Source organism: Pristiophorus japonicus, chromosome 8 (assembly GCF_044704955.1).
Source record: "Pristiophorus japonicus isolate sPriJap1 chromosome 8, sPriJap1.hap1, whole genome shotgun sequence".
Classification (NCBI taxonomy): domain Eukaryota; kingdom Metazoa; phylum Chordata; class Chondrichthyes; family Pristiophoridae; genus Pristiophorus; species Pristiophorus japonicus.
The window spans coordinates 34,747,174-34,772,408 of NC_091984.1; the positions used below are offsets into that span (position 1 = coordinate 34,747,174).

General features: G+C 45.4%; 1 long non-coding RNA gene across 1 annotated transcript; it reads right to left on the reverse strand.

Annotated features, from left to right (window-relative positions):
• Positions 1-3,030: 3,030 nt before the first annotated feature.
• LOC139268042 (uncharacterized) lies at positions 3,031-25,209 on the reverse strand. The gene is made up of 4 exons (XR_011593963.1): positions 24,695-25,209; positions 22,129-22,365; positions 7,336-7,454; positions 3,031-3,181 (listed from the first exon to the last, which is right to left on the reverse strand). It is a non-coding gene; the product is annotated as an uncharacterized lncRNA (long non-coding RNA).
• Between the last annotated feature and the right edge of the window lie 26 nt (positions 25,210-25,235).

Below are 25,235 nucleotides of genomic sequence, written 5' to 3' on the forward strand. Positions count from 1 at the left end.
CAGAACCATTGCAAAATCTGTGGCGTTGATAATGCAACACCCATACTTGAAGTAAAACTTAAACTTTCAAAGGTCAATGGTGAAAAATGGCAGCACAGCACTTCTCCATCTCCACAAGGTTTGTATATGGACCACACCAAGGTCTTTTGTTCTCTCCCCCTCCCCTCTTCAGTGATGTCACCTCTCTCTCCCTCTCCCTCTCCTGCAGCCCCCTTTAAATTCCTTCCTGCAGCCCAGCCTGCTGCTTGTTGCTCTCCCGGTGCTCGTTCCTTGGATCCCGCCCCTAGCCTCGAGCCCTGGCCGAACGGCCCAAACGGATAGGCGCTGCTGCTTGTGCTGCTCCGGAGGGCTCCCGGTGCTCGTTCCTTGGATCCCGCCCCTAGCTTTGGCCAAACAGCCCGAACGGATAGCTGCTGGGTGCTGCAGTAGGTGAGTTAGAACCTTTTAATGTTTTATTAATTGATTTATTTTTCATTTATTATTATTTATTAATTATGATGGTTTTTGTGCTTCTTTATTGTTAAAAGTGAAGTGTTTAACGCTTTGGAAAATCCTCTAACTTCCCTTCCCGCCCTCCCCCCCCCCCACCCCCCCCCCCCACCCCCCCCGGCATCTCTGGCTACCTGCGTTGATTTCTTAAGTCTCCACAAGGTTTTTCTGAGCGTACAAAAGTGGATACATACGTTGGCCTAAGTTCGTTTCGAGTAACTTTAAATGGCCAAAACAGGCGTAAGTGGTTGGTAACGCCTCCTTTTGAAAAAAATACTGAACTAAAAAGAAACTGAACTAACTCACTTAAACTGGAGCAAACTAAATGGGGAGAATTGCGATTTTTAAGATATTCCCAAAAAAACTAGTTGCTCCAAAAAAATAGGAGCAACTCTGGGGAAACGTGGGCCCTTATTTCGAGTCAGCCGTGTCTCTAATACACATGAATTAAATCTTTCATACGTTATACAGCTGCATTTTGTCTGAATATGTGTGTTTCTGTCAATATGGAACATCTGCAGAACCTTGCCTCCTTTCCCAGTGCCTGTACACTCTCCAGTGGGGCGCTGCATATCATCGCAGAATCATCAACCTCTTCGAGCCCCACTGCATCCTTCCATTAGACCATAACTAGCTCTGCGGACAATGATAAAGCTCTGGAGGCCACAGAATCCACTGTTTTTTAAGTGTTATTATGGAGAAGTGTCATCATCTTTCTTTACCCTCATCAGAAACAATTTTTAAAAACCTATAACAGTAAATAAAACATTTATTTCAGGGCCTAGACCAAGCAAAATACATCAAGGCAATTGTTCCTTAATATTGATGCTGTGAAGAAATTGCTTTAGTTGTTCCAACACTGCCGTAGGATCCAGAACTCAGATATAATTTAATTGAACTAAATTTTCCTACTTCTGGTGAATTGGGAGGTCAATAATAACTGGTGAAAACATGGAAAACATAGAAAATAGGTGCAGGAGTAGGCCATTCGGCCCTTCGAGCCTGCACCGCCATTCAATAAGATCATGGCTGATCATTCACCTCAGTACCCTTTTCCTGCTTTCTCTCCATACCCCTTGATCCCCTTAACCGTAAGGGCCATATCTAATTCCCTCTTGAATATATCCAATGAACTGACATCAACAATTCTCTACGGTAGAGAATTCCATAGGTTAATAACTCTCTGAGTGAAGAAGTTTCTCCTCATCTCAGTCCTAAATGGCCTACCCCTTATCCTAAGACTATGTCCCCTGGTTCTGGACTTCCCCAACATCGAGAACATTCTTCTCGCATCTAACCTGCCCAGTCCCATCAGAATCTTATATGTTATAAGCTCCCATTATTTTGACATCCATCATCTGAATGTGCTTAAAATTTCTATAAAGCTATATGAATTCACAAGTATAGCACGAATTCAGAATCAACATGTTATCCCTGTATCTTAAATATACTCTGTCACTGTAACTAAATGGGGTAACATTTCCACAGCTTGGATGGAGATGCCATCACAATACCGGATCAGTGTATTAGAATTATGTTTAATCAGAGTATTGAATGATGGCAAAAGACCACACAAAATGTTCAGGTTGCACAGTGATGCTGAGCACCAGAGCTTCCAGGCAGGTGCTCTGGCAAGCTGTGATGCATTTATTCTACCCCATCAAGTTTCCAAATGCAGCACTGCTGCGGAATTATGCAAAATAGGGAGTTCAGGCACCTCATTGCAAGAGCGGGGAAAAATGAAATCTCTGCTGATTGCTCTCTCAAGAGTGACTTCCCGATGGCTGGTCGAGAGCAGCGTCAATGATGGCCTGGGAGTAGAGAGCTTCTTGTCTCTCCCAGCTGACTGTTATTTTATATACCATGTGCAATTTAAAATGTATTTTCGCTTGAAGAAAAAGCAAGAGAGAAGAAAGGTGTGAATTGTGGTGCAAAGAATGTGACCAATTGAATTCAGATTAGTGTATTCCTCACTCTGAATAATGTACACATAGATCAGCTTTATGGAACAAGTAATTGAAGTAATGAATCATTTGCGCTGATGATTTCAATGCAAGTTAAAATTTCATGTGACAGAGCCCACTTTCTTTGTAACTTCATGCTGCTGTATAGATTCTTAAAATGTAAATCCATTTTCCACGGGCCATTCAACAGTATGTTTTGCCGCAGTTTTAATTCTATCAGTTCCCAACTTAGAGTTAGAAAAACACCATCCATTGTTTCCCATGGCAACTGAAAGGAATATCATTCATTTGTTTTAGTTTGGTCAGATCCAGTGCTTCATGCTGTGTAACCATGGTGACTGCTAAAGCTATAAGCTAAATCAATAGACTTCAGTGGAGTTACTCGGAAATTTACACGACCCTTCAATACTATTACTTTCCACTTTCACTTCCCAGAGCAATTAAGCTTAAAATAGAAAGCACTTGCATGTTGAGTTATTTTGCAGATTTATTGAAAATCTACCAATTTTCATGAAACGTAACTTTTACTATAATATTTTTTCCATATATTCCTTTGTGTACATTTTTTTGGCTTATTTTAAGTTTTGCAATTCTGTATATTTACCCCTTTTGCTATGTCTTTAAATGTCACAGACCTTTCCATGAGAGGCAGTGATGGTGATTTGCTTCCTGACATCTGTAAAGGTGCTTTAATATTGATAATGGGCTGTCGCAGGAAAAGTGGCATCCTGATGGTACACAACAACATAAAGGAAGTATAATCCGTGCCCCAAAATTTGAATCAAGTCCCTTTTGAAACATGTCCCATTTTCCTCCTTTGACCCTTCAATAGGCTCCACAGTCAGTCAGCTTTCAGCTCCCTAGGCCCTAATCTCTGTAATTTCCTCCCTAAACCTCTCCGCCTCTCTCTCCTCCTTTAAGACACTTTTTAAAAGCTACATCTTTGACCAAGCATTATGTCATCGGTCCTCATATCTCCTTATGTGGCTCACAATGTTTTCTTTAAGCTGCGTGGCCGCACAGCACTCCAGGGGCTCCAAGCAGTCGGAGAGCAGCGTTTAAATTGAAAAAAAAACGCACATGTGCAGAATTTTAAATGTGCCGTGCAGCCCATTAAAGGGGCCGCGGGGCCCCTCCAAAATTACATGGAACATTGGGGACACTACGTCAAATTTTGTTTAATAACACTACTGTGAGCCGCCATGTGAAATATTACTATGTTTAAGGCGCTATATAAATGCAAGTTCTGGTTGTTGTTGCTGTAAATTCCCACATTCAACAGTGACTACACTCCAAAAGTACTTCATTGGCTGTAAAGCGCTTTGAGATGTCCGGTGGTTGTAAAAGGTGCTAAATAAATCCAAGTCTTTCTTTCTTAAATTAAATGCAGGAGGGAGGAGCTGGAGGTGATGGGTCTTTACTTTAGTGTCTCTCTTCTGGCACTCTACATCAGTATTAAAACTCTATCAATGACTATTCCTAGCCAGTTTCTTGGTGGTGTCAGACACTGCTGGACAGCTTGCAGTCTCCCCACCCCTACGCCCAAGGGGTCATATTCAGCCTTGCTGCCTGGGTGGTAACCTGGTCAACCTGCCTGTTGTAGAATCCACCCAAATATTATCCCATTGAAAACAATGGAATGAGAATTGGGCAAGTTCTCCAATGGGTGTCCGATCCCCTCCACCAGGTTATTTAGAGTGTATACACAACTCTGTTACCGATTTCATCTGCTACCTCAGCTAAAGATCTGAATCAACATTCTGAATAACCTTGTGTTTCTAGCAACATCATAATATAAATTCATCCAAATAGCCCTTTCTTGGCCAAATAGGCAAAAATCTGAAAACATGGCAATCTTTTTTTAACTTAAGACCGAGAACCACACCAACAATTTTCTGTTCACTATAGACTGAGCATGTTCCTTACAGTCATTATTCATATCTGTGTTGTTTTGTGTTGATGGGATTCCAACACTATGGGCTCAAATTTCCCCAACCCCTTTTTCTGGCGCCCTCACCCGAGGTGCGTCGCTTTTGGCCGCCCACAAGCGCGTCGAAAATCTTCCTCCTAATTCTGGCTGCTCCCCAGCCTCTCCTCAGTGGTGGCGTAGCGTGGCCCAGTGGATTGGGGTGGAGCCAGGTCCCGGCACTGAAAACAGTGCCGGGACCTCTGCACATGCGCGCTAGAGTCTGCGCGCATGTGCAGTAGCTCCTGGCATGCTGAATCCTGAGTGCGCGCTGCAGGCTGTGTGGGAGGGGCCCAAAGCATGCCGTCCCTAACCCTGGCTGAATGGGCTCCATCATCAGCGGCCTGCTGCGTTCCCTAAGGTAGGACTTCTATTTTTTATTTGTTATTTATTGACTGATTGATTGCTTATTACTTTGGTCTTGGTGCTTTAGGTGCACGGTTTCTTCTATTTTTTTTATTTGTTATTTATTGGTTGATTGATTGCTTATTACTTTGGTCTTGGTGCTTTAGGTGCAGGGTTCCTTCTATTTTTTATTTGTTAATTAATTGCTTATTACATTTTGTGCTTTGTTTAGTGCTTGGTGCAAATGTACTGCTTTGTTTAGAGCGTAATGCTTTAAATTTATGCTTCTTTAATATTGTTTTGAAGGTGTTTAGTGCTTTGCAAGGTCCCCTTCCCCCCTCCCCACCCCCCTCCGCATCTCTGGCTACCTGCGCTGATTTCTTAAATCACCGTAAGGTTTTTCTGAACATACAAGAGTGCCCACTTATGCTGGCCTAAGTTATTTTGGAGTAACTTTTAGCTGGCTAAAGTTTCTTAAATGGCCAAAACCGGCGTAAGTGGCTGGTAACGCCCCCTTTTGAAAAAAAAATAAAACTAAAAAAAAACCTAACTAACTCACTTACACTGGCGCAAATTAAATGGCCAGAATTGCAACTAAAAAGATACTCCAAAAAAAATCAAGTTGTTCCAAAAAAAACAGAGCAACTCCTGGGGAAATTTAGGCCCAATATCTAGAAGTTTGAATAAAAGTGTTTCTATACTTGAACAATGGAGTTAAGGTCACATATGTGGACGTGATAATGAGGTAGAAAAAGTGAGGAAATAAATGATCCAGACTTGCGTTTAATGCATGACAGAACTCGAGTCAATCAGACATTAGTGGCTAGCGTGTATTGATTTTGTACAACACTCCCGTAAGTCACGACTTCTATTTCATAATAAGATGCAAAATATCACTCAGATGGCAAGTGTGATATAACTATAGCCACACTGTCAGACTTCGAATGCTACATGTCACCATGATTTTATGAAGGGCTTTCATTGGACAATCAAGTAGATTTCACCCCAGCAATAAATAGTCTAAACCTGTTCCAATAATCTGTACCCAAACTGAGGCAAAGGACATTCCAAGACTGATCATTTTATGAGCATCCTTTTCTTTAACAGTACGATAAATATGAATTCATTTATAATGATTAAAATTTAAGACATTGAAGCTGTGCCTGCCAGTATATAAAAAGCTACATTTGTTTCACCAGTAAGAGTTTGGAATTTGGTAAATTGGTGGACATTTTAGTGTGAAATATTAGTTCAGCAAAATGCCGTAGGAATGAAAATAAATACATGACTGTGGAAAGTTTTATTTCCACCTCTTGAAATTTCAAACTGATGCCATCTTTGATTTATCCTGGAGTAGCTCTGTGAAGGCAATGGCTTGGATTTTGCCGTCAGCAGTGAAGGAACGGCGCTCACCGTTCACTACGTTTACAGCTGCTCACAGACTTTTTGAGGGCTTTTGGGTGGCAACCTTATTGTCACCGGGTATCTGATCCAACACGGCGCCCTCTGCAGGGGATCTGAGGTGTGTGTGAGCAAGTCAAGCAACAGCGAGGCTCTGCAACCAATCGGATTGGAGACTCCTCAGTGAGGCACGCTGAATCTGAACAAGCAAGTATAAATTAGAATATTTAATTCATTGTAAAATCATGTATAGAAAGCAAAATAAAGAGAGTGAAAGAAAGATGGGAGGGAGAGATAAAAGAAAAAGTTAAAAAAAATTATTTTTATTTTTATTTTTTTTAAATTTCCAATGATAATAAAATTCTGAAGGAATGAGACTCCACAAATAAAATTTTCAAGGCCAGAAAGGTTGCTTGGCAGTAATTATCACACTATTAAAAATTCACTTACACCTGAATGCACCAGCATTAAATTGTTCTGGCATGTTTAATGGGTAACTAGTGTGTAAGTATATCAACTTCATGTCGTTACATAGATTTCAATGCCGAGTCTATTGGCGAGGTACTGTTATAGTGCAACCTGTAGAGGAGCAGGGCAACTTGGACCGCAACTTCCAGATTTCCGTGTTTAACTGCGCATTTGCGGACTCCGGAAGTTGCTGTCTGATTTACTCCATAATAACGGTGAGCGCTGTTAGTCAGGAGGGGAGATTGGGGGAGGGATCAGGGGGCTGGGGATGGGGGGAGGCGTTCGCGACTCCTGTGAACTGAGAAAGGCATTTTTGCTGCTCCTAGATCTACAGGAAGGGTTTTTTAAAACAAATATTTTACACTTACCTGTCAATGACAGACGCAGAGGCTTGAAGAACCCTGAACATGAAAGACCCTTTTTGATAAGGGGTCCTTTAACAAATGTTAGGCCCCCAATTTACATATTCAGGGGGCTCAATGCCTGTTTTAAGTGTCCACCTGGGATGCCTAAGAAAAGCACCCATGAATTTAGCAGCAGGATCAACACCTGTAACGATATGAGCACAGTCCAGCCCACTGCTAAAATGGCATGCTGTGCGCTTATCTTATTCCCGACCAACAGGCACAATACACACCAATTGCTACCCCAATACTTCATTTTTCATATTATTTTGCAGTCTTATACTTCTTAGTCTCTTACCATTTATAATCTAGGTCATCACAGTTGCTCAATTCATTTTTCACTTTCTTTGTAGTAGAATTCGTGAAAGCTCACTGTCCTTATATTCTGCGGTAGCTCATTCCCACTCAGCCATTCACCTGGGTATATTATTCCAAAGATACAGAAATTATAATTTAGAAGATTCTTTTCAGAAGGGAGCTGTGTTACATGAAGAAAGAAATTAATGAATTAAGAAGATTAAAAAAGTTTCAGTGCTACGAAAATAACAATTGTCCTCGCCCTACTTAGAATGACACTGACCTTACTCTTATTACATTGTGTAATACAATGTATAAGGAGTTTGATAGAACAATGATCTAAAGCATTTCATGGAAGTGGTCCTCAAACTAAACCCAAATCTGAAGTGATGCCAAGTGTTGACCAGCCAAAAACAACCTTAACGACAAACTACAATGGCCTGGAATTTGTGATCAGCGGCAAAGCAAAGGCCCCAAAGTAAGCTTCACACAAAGATCTTGCGATCTCTCTGTTGAGAAATTCAGGTTTTCTGACGTGTATTTCAAATCAACAATAATAATAATAACTTTTATTTATATAACGCCTTTAACGTAGTAAAATGTTAAAAATTTAAAACTTAAATCAATGGATTATAGTGGGGATCCCCTAGTGCTGTGATGTCAACAAGCTGTGTAGTAAGCAGCCAATCAAAACACAGAATTCTCAGGGACAACGAACAAAGAAGTGGTAAAGCTCTTAAAATTCTAAATTTTTTAAATGTCAGAGAGAGCAAAATAAAGATTGGGGCTCTCAAATGGGAAAAAGGCAAATTTGAAATAAAGATGAACAAACTTTAAAAATGTTTAAAAAAAATGTTTCTACGTTTCTTAATAAATTAAATTTTTATTAAAATGGATAAATTTGTCATTGCACAAATTTAAAAATAGTTTTTTTCAGGCCCATAGCATTTTTTTTTAGCAGTCAATACTCTGTTAAAACACCAGTTACAATTGATCCCTTTGGTTTAGAGGGGAATTTATGAGCTTAATTACTGCGGAAGAAACAACGTTTTCATCAGATTCCCTGATTTGAGAGATTTCACAGATTTCCGGCTCTGTGAGGGCTGGGGGCACAGCGCAGCCTGTGGAGGAACAGAGAATGCCAGATTTACGCATGCCCCTGTGGATGGGCCAAAACTGAAGTTATGATCAGTTTCAAAGGCAGATGAGGGCGAAAGCTGCCAGTTTGCTGTTTTCCAGACAGCAAATCCTGGGCCAATAATATTGAAGTGAAAGGTAGCAAATGTAACCCTGCTGTTCAAGAAAGGAGGGAGAGAGAAAACAGGGAACTATACGCCAGTTAGCTCGACATCAGTCGTAGGGGGAATGCGAGAATATATTATTAAGGGCATGGTAACAGGGTGCTTGGAAAATCACAATATGATCAGGCAGAGTTAATACAGTTTTATGAAAGAGAAATTGTGTTTGACAAATCTATTAGAGATTTTTGAGGGTGTAATTAACAGGGTAGATAAGGGGAATCCAGTGGATCTAGTATATTTGGATTTTCAGAAGGCATTTGATAAAGTGACGCACAAGAAGTTATTACACAAGATTACGGCTCATGGGATTGAGGTAACATATTAGCATGGATTGAGGATTGGCTAATGGACAGAAAACAGAGAGCAGGAATAAACGGGTCATTTTTGGGATGGCTGGGTGTAACTTACGGAGTGCCGTAAGGATCAGTGTTTGGACCTCAGCTATTTATAATCTATACCAATGACTTAGATGAAGGGACCAAGTGTAATATATCCAAGTTAGCTGATGATACAAAGCTAAGTGCAAAAGTTAGCTGTGAGGAGGACGCAAAGATCTTGCAAAGGGATATAGACAGGTTAATTGATTGGGCAAGAAGGTAGCAGATGGAGTATAATGTGGGAAATTATGCACTTTGGTAAGAAGACTGGAAAAGCAGAATAATTTTTAAAAGTAAGAGACTAGTAAATGTTGGCATCCGGAGGGATTTATATAAGAATATAAGAAATAGGAGCAGGAGCAGGCCATACGGCCCCTCGAGCCTACTCCGCCATTTAATGCAATCATGGCTGATCCAATCATGGACTCGGGTCCACTTCCCTGCCCACTCCCCATAACCTCTTAATCCCTTATTGGTTAAGAAACTGTCTATCTCTATCTTAAATATATTCAATGTCCCGGCTTCCACAGCTCTCTGAGGCAGCGAATTCCACAGATTCCTCTGAGAGAAGAAATTCCTCCTCATCTCAGTTTTAAATGGGCGGTCCCTTATTCTAAGATTATACCCCCTAATTCTAGTCTCCCCTATCAGTGGAAACATCCTCTCTGCATCCACCTAGTCAAGCCCCCCTTATACATTTCAATAAGATCACCTCTCATTCTTATGAATTCCAATGAATAGAGGCCCAACCTACTCAACCTTTCCTCATAAGTCAACCCCCTCATTCCCGGAATCAACCATGTGAACCTTCTCTGAACAGTCCCCAAAGCAAGTGCAGGTGGAGCACCCTGAATCCGGAACCCTTCGGACTGAGGCCGTTCCGGATATTACGTTTTGCCGGACTTTGGAAAGTCTTTCTGATGTCACAAATGCGGAAACACCCGAGCCCAGGTTCGGGTATTTCCAGATTTTGGAATGTCAGTGGGGGGATGAGATCGTCGAGTGGGGCTCCGCCGCCGTGGAAGTGTTCGAACAGGCTGCGTCACCGTGGAGTTGTTCGGGCGTGGCCCCGTCACCGTGGAGTTGTTCGGGCAGGGCCCAGTCGCGGAGGAGGTGTTTGGTTGGGCCAGCGAGGAGGCCCTGAGGTTGGGTAGCAGTGGCGAGGTAAGGCCCGAGGTTGGGCGGCGAGGGGTGGTGAGGTGAGGCCCGAGATCGGGCAGCGGCAGCACCTCGAGGTCTGCAGGGTCCAGATTCCGGAACATTTTACGGATTCCGGATGACCCTGCCACCAAATGGTCCGTAGTCCGGATTTTGGATCATTCCAAATTCCGGAACTCTGGATTTTGGATGCTACGCCTGTATATCCTTTCGTAAATATGGAAACTAAAACTATACGCAGTATTCCAGGTGTGGCCTCACCAATAACCTGAATAACTATAGCAAGACTTCCCTGCTTTTATTCTCCATCCCCATAGCAAGAAAGGCCAAGATTCCATTGGCCTTCCTGATAACTTGCTGTACCTGCATACTAATCTTTTGTGTTTCATGCACCAGGACCCCCAAATCCCTCTGTACTGCAGCACTTTGCAATCTTTCTCCATTTAAATAATAACTTGCTCTTTGATCTTTTTTCTGCCAAAGTGCATGACATCACACTTTCCAACATTATACTCCATCTGCCAAATTTTTGCCCACTCACTTAGCCTGTCTATGTCCTTTTTTCAGGTATTTTTGTGTCCTCCTCACACATTGCTTTATCTCCCATCTTTGTATCTTCAGCAAACTTGGCTACTTTACACTCAGTCCCTTCTTCCAAGTCATTAATATAGATTGTAAATAGTTGGGGTCCCAGCACTGTTCCCTGCGGGACCCCACTAGTTACTGATTGTCAACCCGAGAATGAACCATTTATCCTAACCCTCTGATTTCTGTTAGTTAACCAATCCTCTATCCATGCTAATATATTGCCCCCAGCCCCGTGAACTTTTATCTTGTGCAGTAACCTTTTATGTGGCACCTTGTCAAATGCCTTCTGGGTGCCCTTGTACACGAATCACAGAAAGTTAAAATGCAGTTACAGCAAGCAATTAGGAAGCAAATGACTTGTTAGCCTTTATTGCAAAAGGATTGGAGTATAAGAGTAAAGACATCTTGCTGCAATTATATAGGGCTTTGGTGAGACTACACCAGGAGTATTGTACACAGTTTTAGTCTCCTTACCTAAGGAAGGATATACTTGCCTTAGAGGGAGTGGAACAAAAAATTACTAGATTGATTCCTGGGATGAGAGGATTGTCCTATGATGAGAGATTGAGTAGGCTGGACCTATGTTCTCTGGAGTTCAAAAGAATGAGAGTTGACCTCATTGAAATATATAAAATTCTGAAAGGTCTTGACAGTGTTACGTCTCAAATAAAGCAACGTGACTGAATACTGGAGACTTGAGTAAGTATAGTCTCTTTATTCTTGTCATGTATCTTACATTATTATATATAACTGTATCCCAATATGCTACACATGACTGTAATAAGATATGAACTGTAACCACTAGCATACCTTACCACCAGGGGTGCACTTGCAAGAGACAGGTATATAAGGACAGGTCTCAGGCAAATGCAGCATTCCAGAGCTGTGAGATAAAAGGTGCAGGTCCAGAGTGACCTTGACTTCACGACATGCCTCGTGTGAATCTGTACTGAAGAGACAGGACTTTACAGTGGTGACCGGTTACGGGATTACAGAATCCACAGAATGGCGAACAACGGATCAGATGAAAAGTACAATGCGGGAGACAACTGGGAGGACTTTATAGAAAGGCTCCAGCAAAGCTTTGTAACCAAAGACTGGTTAGGCGACGATACGGCAGACAAGAGAAGAGCCCATCTCTTGACCAGCTGAGGCTCGAAAACATACGCTTTAATGAAGGATCTGTTGGCACCTGAGAAACCAGCAAGCAAGTCGTTTGAAGAATTGAGCACACTGGTAAGAGACCACCTGAAGCCAGCGAGCAGCCTACACATGGCCAGACACAGGTTCTACAACTACAGACGCTGTGTGGGCCAGAGCATACCCGACTTTGTGGCGGAACTTCGGAGGTTGGCTAGTTTATGTGAGTTCTCCGATGAACTGAGGAGAGAAATGCTGAGAGACTTTTTCATTGAAGGACTAGGCCACGCAGGCATATTCCGAAAGCTCATAGAGACCAAGAACCTGACCTTAGAGGCAGCAGCACTGGTTGCACAGACATTCTTGGTAGGGGAAGAAGAAACGAGGTTGATTTACAATGCAGGTACGACAACTAACGAAATAATGGAACAAGGAGTTCACAGCATTAGAAAAGCTGCTTCCCCCACACACAGACAAAACCGGCAGAACAGGCTTTCGACAGCAAGCAGTGGCAACAGAAGCCATCAAGGGCCACAGGAACGGCCGTTCACTCCTCATCAACCCACAATGCGAGCAATCAATTACAAACTAAGAGAAGCTCAAGAGAGATCAGCCAGACACAGCTCATTCTTTGCAAGCAGTCTGCTGGAGGTGTGGGGGTGGGCACTCATCAAGGGAATGTCGATTTCAGCAGGCTGTTTGCAGGAACTGTGAATATACAGGGCATTTGGCCCGCATGTGCAAAAAACCGGCAGCTCGGCTGGTATACGAATCGGATGGGTCGGAAAGCAGACCAGAAGACAGTGGGGACAGTACCCGGGACACCGATGTACAGCGGGTCAACAAGATCAATGGCCGCTGCTCCGACGACAGGATGCCTCCTATAATGATGAGGGTCCTACTCAACGGGATATCTGTCAATATGGAGCTGGATACAGGAGCGAGTCAGTCTCTCATGGGCGCTCAACAATTTGAACAACTGTGGCCGCATAAAAGAGACAGACCAAAACTCACAAGAGTCGACACCAAACTAAGGACCTATACCAAAGAAATCGTACCAGTCCTCGGCAGCGCCATGCTCTCTGTCACACACAAAGGGACAGTGAACCAACTTCCCCTGTGGATTGTCCCAGGAGACCACCCAGCACTGCTGGGGAGAAGCTGGCTGGCAAAACTAAACTGGAAATGGGATGATGTCCATGCCATGTCATTAAAGGAACGGACCTCCTGTTCAACAGTTATAAAGCGATTTGAACATCTTTTTCAGCCAGGTGTGGGCACTTTCAAAGGGGCCAAAGTCAAAATCTACATCACACAGGATGCTAGACCAGTCCATCACAAGGTCAGAGCTGTACCCTATGTGATGAGGGAAAAGATTGAACACGAACTAGACAGGCTTCTGCGGGAAGGCATTATATCACCTGTGGAATTTAGCGACTGGGCAAGTCCCATCGTCACAGTCATGAAGCCTGATGGATCCGTACGAATCTGTGGGGATTACAAATCTACCATAAACAGAGTCTCCCTACAGGACCAGTACCCGCTGCCCAGAGTGGAGGACTTATTTACCACATTGGCTGGAGGTAAACTTTTCTCAAAATTAGACCTCACATCTGCGTATATGACGCAAGAATTGACCGAGGAATCCAAGCAACTCAGCACCATCAACACACTTCAAGGCCTTTTCATGTACAATCGATGCCCATTCGGCATCAGGTCGGCAGCTGCCATATTCCAGCGCAACATGGAGAGTCTGCTCAAGTCCATCCCGGGGACAGTTGTATTTCAAGACGACATACTTATCACGGGCAGGGACACCGACTCCCATCTCTGTAATTTGGAGGAAGTACTAAAGCAGTTGGATCGGTTAGGCCTACAAGTCAAGAAATCCAAGTGCCTGTTTCTCGCACCCGAGGTTGAATTTTTGGGCAGAAGGATTGCCGCTGATGGAATTCGCCCAACAGAGTCCAAAGCAGTAGCAATTCACCTGGCACCCAGGCCCCGGAATGTCTCAGAACTCCACGCCTTTCTCGGGCGACTCAATTACTTTGGGAACTTTATGCAGAACTTAAGCACATTGCTGGAGCCTCTCCATGTGCTACTCAGGAAGTGGTGCGATTGGTTTTGGGGGGACGCCCAGGAATGCGCCTTCAATAAGGCACGCAACCTTCTCTGTTCCAACAGTGTTTTGACTTTCTTTGACCCAGGTAAAAAGCTAGTTCTCACATGCGATGCATCAGCGTATGGGGTCGGGTGCGTTTTGCAACATGTCAATAGTGCGGGCAAATTACAACCCATAGCTTATGCCTCCAGGTCACTTTCGCAGGCGGACGCGGGTACGGAATGGTAGAGAAGGAGGCGCTTGCGTGCGTGTACGGTGTCAAAAAGATGCACCAATACCTTTTTGGGGCCAAGTTCGCATTAGAAACGGACCACAAGCCCCTCACCTCCCTCCTATCCGAGAGCAAGGCAATAAACGGCAACGCCTCGGCACGAATTCAACGGTGGGCACTCATGCTGGCGTCCTACGACTATACCATAAGGCACAGACCAGGCACAGACAACTGTGCCGACGCGCTCAGCAGGCTGCCCCTGTCGACCATGGAAGGGTCTGACGAACAGGACTGTGAGATAGTCATGGCAATCAATGCCTTTGAGTCCACAGGTTCACCCATGATGGCTCGCCAAATCAGAGCCTGGACGGCCAGCGACCCCATGTTATCCTTTGTAAAAAGATGTGTCCTAACCGGTGACTGGGCAGAGGCTCGCGATACCTGCCCCGAGCAATTAAAACCCTTTCACAGGCACATGCATGAGCTATCACTACAAGCAGACTGCCTGATGTGGGGCAGCCGAGTAGTCATGCCTCTGCGAGGCAGAGAGGCATTTGTCCGGGAGCTCCACCGCGAGCACCCGGGGATCGTTCTCATGAAGGCCATAGCCAGATCCCACGTCTGGTGGCCTGGTATTGACGCGGACTTGGAGCTCCGCGTCCGAAGGTGCACCATTTGTGCCCAACTCAGCAATGCCTCCAGGGAGGCTCCACTGAGCCCCTGGCCCTGGCCTACCAAACCGTAGTCGCGGGTGCACGTAGACTATGTGGGCCCATTCATGGGCAAAATGTTCCTCGTAGTTGTAGATGCATTTTCAAAGTGGATCGAATGCACCATTTTAAACTCGAGCACAACCTCCACTGCTGTGAAAAGCCTCGCAACCATGTTTGCAACGCACGGAATCCCTGACATATTGGTCAGTGACAATGGTCCGTGCTTCACCACCACAGAATTCCAAGACTTTATAATTGACCACGGCATAAATCACGTCAAGACGGCACCATTCAAGCCGGCCTCCAACAGCCAGGCGGAGAGAGCAGTGCAAATCATTAAACAAGGCATGCTTAAAATCCAAAGTCCCACGCTGCAGGGTCGCCTGTCGTGACTGCTGTTGGCATACAGATCTCGTACGCACTCACTGACTGGGATCCCCCCCGCGCAACTGTTGATGAAAAGGACTTTAAAAACAAGGCTCTCATTAATCCTCCCAGACATGCACGAAATCGTTGAGGCAAAGCGCCATAAGCTGACTGAGTACCATGACAGAAATTCGAGGGGGAGATGGGATGAGATAGGGGACAAAGTGTTTGTACTAAACTATGGCAGGGGTCCCAAATGGCTTGCAGGGACAGTAACAGGCAAGGAAGGAAACAGGCTACTGGTAGTACAAATGGACAATGGCAAAACCTGCCGGAGGCATGTAGACCAATTCAAAAGCAGATTTACCAGCAGCACTGCGGAACCAGAGGCAGACTACAATGTGGAACTCGCACCACACCTGGTGGACAGACAGAGGGAACAACCTGAGGAAAGGGCAATCCCAACAGACAGCCCAGGCGTGTCAACAACAATCACACCAATTGAAACAGACTGCCCAGGTGAGATACCAGCAACCACACCCAAAGAAAAACAAACACCAAGGCAAACAACTGAACCATAACTCAGACGCTCCACGCGAGAGCGTAGACCACCTGAGAGACTGAACTTATAAAGACAATAAGACCTTGGGGGAGGGTAATGTCATGTATCTTACATTATTATATATAACTGTATCCCAACATGCTATACATGACTGTAATAAGATATGACCTGCAACCACCAGCATACCTTACCACCAAGGGTGCACTTGCAAGAGGCAGGTATATAAGCACAGAGCTCAGGCAAGTGCAGCATTCCAGAGCTGTGAGATAAAAGATGCAGGTCCAGAGTGACCTTGACTTCACTACATGCCTCGTGTGAATCTGTACTGAGGGGACAGGACTTTACAATTCTGATTCCAGAGTGCCTGCACAGCATGGGAGACCTGCTTATATACAATGCTCCCAAGGGATGCTGGGATCACTTGGGACTCCAACAGATGCGCCCTTTGGTGGCGGTTGAATGCTGGTTACAACGTGTTGGATACATAACAGCACACCCCCCTAAAGCCAATAGTACATGCTGAGACGATCTGGGGCTTTCCGCTCCCTAGTCGATCGTCTCGCTACAAACACAGGTGCAGGTGAGTTGAAGTTGGTGGTGTCCTCTTCAGGTTGCTCGTGGCTGCCTGTGAATCGCAGTTTGGTTTGGTCCAAATGCTTTCTGCAAGTTAGTCCATTTGCAAGTTTGACCTCAAACACCCTACTTCCTTCCTTGGCTATGACAGTGCCAGCAAGCCATTTGGGATCATGTCCATAGTTGAGTACAAATACAGGATCATTTACTTCAATATCGCGTGACAAATTTGCGCAATCATGGTACATGCTTTGTTGATGCCGCCTGCCCTCGACATGATCATGGAGATCAGGGTGGTCTGGAGAGAGCCTTGTTTTGAGTGCCCTTTACATGAGCAGTTCGGTAGGGGGAACTCCGGTGAGCGAGTGAGGTCTTGTGCGGTAGCTGAGCAGGACTCGGGACAGGTGGGTCTGCAGGGAGCCTTCCGACACGCGTTTCAAACTTTGCTTGATGGTTTGGACTGCTTGTTCTGCCTGGCCGTTAAATGCGGGCTTGAACGGGGTAGATGTGACGTGCTTGATCCCATTGCGGGTCATGAATTCCTTGAATTCTGTGCTGGTGAAGCACAGCTCATTGTCTCTGACAAGACCATCAGGCAGGCCGTGCGTGGCGAACATGGCTTGTAGGCTTTCGATATTGGCAGTGGACGTGCTTACAGACATTGTTACACACTCAATCCATTTTGTATAAGCATCCACAACAACCAAAAACATTTTGCCTAGAAACGGGCCAGCGAAGTCAACATGGATCCTAGACCACGGTTTGGAGGGCTATGACCATAAACTTAGTGGTGCCTCCCTGGGTGCATTGCTCAGTTGAGAGCAAGTGTTGCATTGGCGCACGCAAGAGTCCAAATCTGAGTTGATGCCGGGCCACCACACATGGGAACCAGCTATAGCTTTCATCATTACTATGCCTGGGTGGGTACTGTGTAGGTCACGTATGAACGTTTCTCTGCCTTTCTTAGGAAAACCTATGCGATTACCCCACAAAAGGCAGTCTGCCTGTATGGATATTTCGTCTTTGCGCCACTGAACGGCTTGGTCTCTTCATGCATCTCCGCTGGGATGCTGGACCAGCTCCCATGGAAGACACAGTTTTTTACAAGGGACAGTAAAGGGTCCTGGCTGGTCCAGGTCCTGATCTGGCGGGCCGTAACGGGTGACTTTTCGTTTTCAAATGCATCTATCACCAAGAGCAAGTCTGCAGGCTGTGCCATTTCCACCCCAGTGGTAGCCAACTGAGAGCATCAGTGCAATTCTCTGTGTCTGGCCTGTGGCAAGTTACATAGTTATATGCAGACAGCGTGAGCGCCCATCTTTAGATGCGAGCAGAGGCATTGGTATTGATACCTTTGCTCTCTGAGAATAGCGATACGAGTGGCTTATGGTCAGTTTCTAGCTCGAACTTAAGCCCAAATAGATACTGGTGCATTTTTTTCACCCCATAAATGCATGCCAGAGCTTCTTTTTCAATCATGCTGCGGGCCCTTTTGGCCTTGGACAACTCCTGGATGCATAAACGCCGGTTGCAATGTTCCCGATTCATTTGCTTGTTGTAACACACATCCGACTCCGTACAAAGACGCATCACAAGCTAGCACTAAACATTTAGATGGGTCATACAAAACAAGCAGTTTGTTGGAACAGAACAGATTTCTGGCTTTCACAAAAGCAGTCTCTTGTGATTTCCCCATACCCAGTCATCTCCCTTGCGTAGCAACATGTGTAGGGGTTCTAGCAAGGTGCTTAACCTGGGTAGGAAATTACCAAAATAATTGAGGAGTCTCAGAAACGACCGCAGTTCCATCACGTTCTGTGGTCTCGGTATGTTCTTGATAGCCTCCGTCTTGACGTTGGTGGGTCTGATGTCGTCTGCCGTGATTCTTCTCCCTAAGAGCTCGACCTCTGGCGCCAGGAAAATACACTTCGAGCGTTTCAACCTGAGTCCCACACGATCTAGCCGACTTAGAACCTCTTCCAGGTCCTACAAGTGTTCGATGGTGTCCCGACCTGTGATCAATATGTCGTCCTGGAAAACCACGGTGCGCGGAATCAATTTTAGCAGGCTCTCCATGTTCCTTTGCAAAATAGCCGCAGCTGACCGAATCCCAAATGGGCATCTATTGTAGATGAAGAGACCTTTGTGAGTGTTGATGCAGGTGAGGCCTTTTGAAGATTCCGCCAGCTCCTGCGTCATGTAGGCCGAAGTCAGGTCCAACTTGGTGAACGTCTTCCCTCCTGCCAGCGTCGCAAATAGGTCGTCTGCCTTGGGTAGCGGGTACTGGTCCTACAGTGAAAAGCAATTAATCGTTACTTTATAGTCCCCACAAATTCTGACCGTGCCATTGTCCTTGAGAACCGGAACAATCGGACTGGCCCACTCGTTGAACTTAACCGGCACGATGATGCCCTCTCGTTGCAGCCTGTCCAGCTCGATCTCCACTTTCTCTCGCATCATGTATGGCACCGCACGTGCCTTGTGGTGGATGGGTCGTGTACTGGGAACCAAGTGGATCTGCACCTTCGCCCCTGAGAAATTTCCGATGCCTGGCTCAAACAACAATGGGCACTTGCTCAAAACCTATACACATGAGACGTCATCATCAGACGAAAGCGCTCGGATGTGGTCCCAGTTCCAGCGGATTTTTCTCAGCCAACTTCTGCCGAACAGTGTGAGGCCGTCTCCTGGTACAATCCATAGCGGGGAGTTCGTGCACCACTCCATCATAGGAGACTTTTACTGCTGCACTGCCAATTACAGTGATCAGCTCTTTAGTGTAAGTTCTCAGCTTGGTATGAATAGGTCTCAGCTTGGGCTTTTGTGTCATGTTGCACCACAGCCACTCAAAGGCCTTTTTGCTCAAGATAGACTGACTCGCACCCATGTCCAATACCATGGATACAGGAATTCTGTTCAGTTCAACTTTTAGAATGATTGGTGGACATTTCGTGGTGAAGATGTGTACCCCATACACTTCTGCCTCCAGGGTTCGAGTCTCTAGTTCAGTTTGATCCGCCATGGATCGGTCTTCCTCTGCAACGTGGTGGTTTGCAAGGTTTGCAGCTCGTCTGCACATTCACTGGAGGTGTCCCGTTGTTCCACAGCCTTTACACGCATAGTATTTGAAGCGGCGTTGATGGGCTCGATGGTCACCTCAGCAGCGCCAACAAGATGTTAATTGCCTCGCATTCACGCTTGATGGCGTACTCAGTCATCTGAGGTCGTGCAGCTGCAGGCGTGTACGTTCTGCCATATGCATTCCTGCCTGAAAACGACGTTACTTTGTGTACAGTACTTGCCAATGCATCTTTATGCTGCGAAATTTGTTTGGTGTTATCACTGGTGGACATAAATGCCTGGGCTATCGTTCTGGCTTTGTTCAGGTTCAGTGTTTCAACAGTCAATAGTTTGCGAAGGATAACCTCATGGCCAATGCCAAGCACAAAAAAGTCTCTTAGCATTTGCTCCAGGAATCCATCGAATTCGCAATGTCATGCAAGGTGCCTTAGTTCGGCGACGTAGCTTGCCAATTCCTAGCCTTCAGACCGTTGACATGTATGAAATCGATACCTTGCCATCAGAACGCTCTCCTTCGGATTCAGGTGCTCACAGAGCAGCTTACACAGTTCTGCATACAATTTGGTTGTTGATTTCACCGGAGCAAGAAGATTCTTCATGAGTCCATAAGCTGTTGCCCGCAGATGGTAAGGAGGACTGCCCTTCGTTTGGCAGCGTTCACATTTCCTTCCGCAGCGTTCACATTTCCTTCCAGTTCGTTGACCACGAAGTATTGGTCAAGTCGCTCCATGAAGGTTTCCCAATTGTCAACTTCTGAGAATTTCTCCAGGATTCCAACAGTTCTCTACATTTTCGCTTGATCGTTCGTTATCTATTACTCGTCACCAGTTGTTATGTCTCAAATAAAGACATGTGACTTAGTACGTAGACTTGAGTAAGTGTGACCTTAGTCTCTTTATTCTGACTCCAGAGTGACTGCACAGCATGGGAGGTCTGCTTATATACAGTGCTTATATATGCTGGGATCCCTTGGGACTCCAACAGATGTGCCCTCTGGTGGCAGTAGAATGCTGGTTACAAGCTGTTGCCTACATAACAGACAGGGTAGCTGCTGAGAGGCTGTTTCCCCTAGTTGGAGAGTCAAGAACTAGGGGACATAGTCTCAGAATAATAGGTCGGCCTTTTAGAACTAAGATGAGGAAAAATTTCTTCACTCAGAGGGTGGTGAATCTTTAGAATTCTCTACCCTGGAGGGCTGCGGATGCTCCGTCGATGAGTGTATTCTAGACTGAGAGTGCTAGATTTTTGGGCACGAAGGGAATCAAGGGATACAGGGATAGGCTGGTATAGTGGAGTTGAGGTAGATGTTCAGTCATGACCTTATTGAATGGTGGAGAAGGCTCGAGGGGCCATTTGGCCTACCCCTGCTCCTATTTCTTATGTTCTTAACATGCATTATATGGACTGCATCAGATACTGCATGGCCTCCATGGAAGACCTATTTCCTTTTAAAAGTGTGTGTGTCATAGAAATTGGTCACCTTTACGCGTGTTTTTCAGACAGAAAATGGGGGCATAAATGACCAATTTCATGAGGCTATGCCCTGCATCCCAGCTAACAAATGTCTAACGTAATATTGGTCAGGATTGCTCCTATAGGGTTCCCTGGCCATCCTGAGGACCACTGCCAACCCATTATTGACCCTACCTTCCAGTATCCTTTCTCCTCCCTGGGACTTACCAGAGGGCCACAAGACAAGTCGTCCAAAATTCATCCATTTCAAACAGGGTAACTGCCTCTGCAGGCATTATTGGCTGAGACCTGAGGGCCAACTTTGATGAGCACTCTGCATTCCCGGTTGAGGCGCAGGAACCGTCCGTGTCATATGGTAACGCAAACCATGATCGATTTCCACCCGCGTGTACAAGAGTTTGTCTGAGGTTTTTTTAATATTCATTGTCAGGATTATGTATGGCATTTAATTCCTTTCTTAATTGTCCTTGAGAGGATGGAGGTGGGCCTTCTCTTGAACCACTGCAGTCCGTGTAGTCAAGGTGCTCCCACAATGCTGTTAGGTAGAGAATTCCATAATTTTGACCCAATAAAGGTTAAGGTAACTTACAGATCAGCCATGAATGGTGGAACAGGCTTGAGGGGCTGAATGGCCTACACCTCTTCCTATGTTCCCACGCACAAGGGAGAGTAGAAGAAATATTTGCTCTCAAACTGATATAATATTAGGAGAGATACTTGCACCCATTAAGGCATAATTCACGGTGTGGAAACCACTTTCCGGCTTGATATTCCGTGCACAGTCCTCCCCGGAATTGACAGCCTGTTACTTCCGAGTACCCAAGGTGCCTGCCTAAAACAGGCATTCAGCTCCTTGAAGATGCTAGTCAGGAATCTAATGCCTGTATCGGTCGCTGTCAAATTCAGCAGAAATTGGGTGAAGCATGTATCTCTAATGTGCTTTTCGGTCTATCACGGCTTAAGCAGCATTTTTTCGAGGGACCACTGGAAGCTGCCAAAGAATAGGCATGTTTTCTGGTTTTGTTGAGCTTAATATGGAACCAGCAGGAGCACTCAATACTGCAGGTAATACTTGTGAGTTGCTGCTGACCCAAGCTCGTGCACCTGTCCCCTCACCCGCTCCCCTTACCTGCAAGCCGGACAATTTTCCTAAGGCCCGAAACCGACACGCGACATTGATTCGCCCGATTGGCATCCACACCTCGCTGCTATTATGGAGATGACGCTCAACTTGGAGCAAGCCTCGGCCTCGCCTTCAGGCGCGTATTCCAAGTTAATATCAGCAGGGGATTGAAGTCACAGGAGATGGAGTTTGCAGCTGCTGGTGAATATGATTCATGAGCATGAAGTAAATAAAGCTTCAAACCTGCAAAATAGGAATGAAAGACTATGTACTGTGCCAAGGATTATTAGTGTTTGGATTCAAAGCAACATAGGATTATTAAACATGCAAATAATTAATGGGGGTTATAGGACCCTGTTAAACTGATATATATTGGGAGTTGAGAACATTTGATTCACTTCAATCTTTCATAGTACTGGAAAGAAAGATCATTTTTAAATGTTTTACAACAGTAGCAGTGGAAGCTGACAACTGGAGGGAGGGGCTGGACTGGGTGGGGGGAGTGAGAGGGAGGAGCGGTCATTTTAATGCCCAGAAATGGTGGGTAGACTGTGATTGAGAAGTTAAGACATGTAAAATTTAAAACCCGACCCAACCCGCATACTTCCGGTTTTAAAGGAGACAGATTGGGGGGGGTTGAGGGGGGAGGGGTGTAGGTGACCAAGGCGCTCTCAGGGGATGGGTCGGTCGCTAAAAGCTACATGCCTCCACTTTTAGCATCTTTTTATTTCTTACCCATTTCAACCTGGCTGGTGAAAGGAGGCAAGAAGGGCTGGATCCAAAGGCTAGTGCATTTACAGCACTGCTTGTGGGCCAGGAGGAGCAGGAGTGTTTCCTCCAGGCCCAACAAGCTTACCTGCTTCCATCCCCATGATTGGCTGACCCTCCACCTCCATTATCTCGAACCCCTGATCTCTCCCTCAAACCCCCTGTGATCACCGACCGCCCAATTTCTCTCCGCAGTCGCCCACTCCATCCCACCCGATCTCTCCCCACAATCACTGATCCCCCCCCAATCACCCTCCACGCTCTCCCCCACCACAATCTCTTCCCCCACCCGAACCACAATCTCCCCCTCTTCCCTCCCTCCTCTCTATTCCGCAACTGGGGCCTAGTGCCACAGGCTTTCCCGCCTGACAGGGAAGCAGCTTGCCAACCAGGCTGGCTGTCAGGCGGGAAACCTGGTGAAAAATTTCAAAATGCGTCTTGCTGTTAATTTCAGCAGGATGTCCGGGAAAACCATACTTCCTGGTTACCCACACGGAACTCATCCTACCCACACCCTCCCCGCAAATATTGGGGCCCTGGTTTCTCCTACCCATTCAGCTAAAGCCATGACAAGCTATATTTGTAAAAACACACATAACTTGGGTTAATAAACAGCCTTGGCGTATTCAGAAATATTGTAAAGTGCATCAGCAAAGAGTAATGTTTAATGATTTGCGATCTGTCACAGCAAGCTTGTTAGTGAGTTTTCAATAATGAGATGTACGATGCATTGAGAGCGAATTACAAGGATAAGTGAGAGCAGAGCTCGTTATACAACATATAAAACAGTATCTTGCAGATAAGAAAATGTCTTATGATTTTTCCTTTCACATTCCAGATGTGCCGGATCCTGGTGCAAAAGCAATTTCTCCTCCATGGAATATATTTCCACAAGAGGCAATTGGAGCAGAGTCAATCACGGCATTTAGGGGGGAATTCGATGAGCAACTGAAAAAGAAAAATAACAAAAGGTGTGAAGAAAGAGGATGGAAATGTGTGTACAGTCGGTAGTTTCAATGTGGAGCGAGTACTGGCACAGGCATGATGGGCTGAATGGTCTCCTGCGATGTCATTTCTATGGAATCTTTCACAGTTCCATAAATCAACTTCACATTGCTTTTCATTTCACTCACATCTCATCATTTTAAAATACATCATCAAATTCAACCGAAGCTTGATTCTTAAACATAATTGTGAGCACTGAGATTGGACCAGAAGTAATCGAAGCAGAGAGAAAAGTGGTGTCAAAGGTTGGAATCTAAATTCACTTTTACTATTCAGCATTCTTTTTACAACCACGAGAGTGAAAGCCTCCATATTGTATGTCACACATGGCTGACAGAGGCAGTACAAATCTGAAGCTTAATGCTATTTTGTGGAGCTAACGTGTATGCACTGTGGCGCAGGAAGAATAAATCTCTGTGATTGTAAAAAGTTGCAGTTATTACTGTGGTAGAAATAAATTATTATTAGATATCTTTCTAAAGTCGTGTACCATTTGTCAAAAGGGGATCAATAGTCTCTTTGCACCGGTTTAAACGGCAACGTGTGTTAGCTGGCTAACAAATTAAAAGCACACGCCTGATAAAAAGCAGCAAACTGCAAATGCAGGAAATCTCCAGCAAAACACATGAGATCCTGAACGCACACCACAGGCGTGTCAGTATCTGCACAGAGAAAAAGACAAGTTTGCATTTTGGACAAGCACTTGCTTGTTCTGTCCTCTCTCCCTTTCCCCCCCACCCCTGATTCTATTAAAAATATTTGTTTCCCTCACAGTTTTCAATTCTGAAAGGATGCTCACCGAAATGCGATCTTTTCCTTTTCTCTCTGCGGTAGCTGTCTGACCTTCTTCAAGGCAGATTTTCTACCGCCGCTCACTTAGTTGGGAAGCCTGAAATCTGTGAGCAAGCTCCTCGGATTTAGTCTGCTAGATCCAGCTCTCTCATCCTGAAGACTCAATCTTGAGTCTCTAATCCTGCTCCCCGGATAAGGGAATGGGATATGACTGTGTTAAATGCAGGCTGCTGCATACAGATGCCAGTTCCCCAAAATCCAAGCTCTGCGAGTATGAGTATAAAATCAGGGATATTTCTCAGAGCAGAATCAAATCAGCAACTGCACACACTGGGCCCACCCAATTTGGCCCACCCGTTTTTTTCGGCGCACTCATGTGAGATGCGTCAACTTCCTAGAATCAAAAGGGGGCCAAAAAGATGTCCCCGGATTCTGGCCCTTCTGTCGACTCTCTCGGGGCTTGGCGCAGCGTGGCGAGTTCATTGGGGGGGGGCGGAGCTCGGGCCCTGTGCCGAAAAGAGTGCCGGCAGCTGTCCGCATGCGCAGTA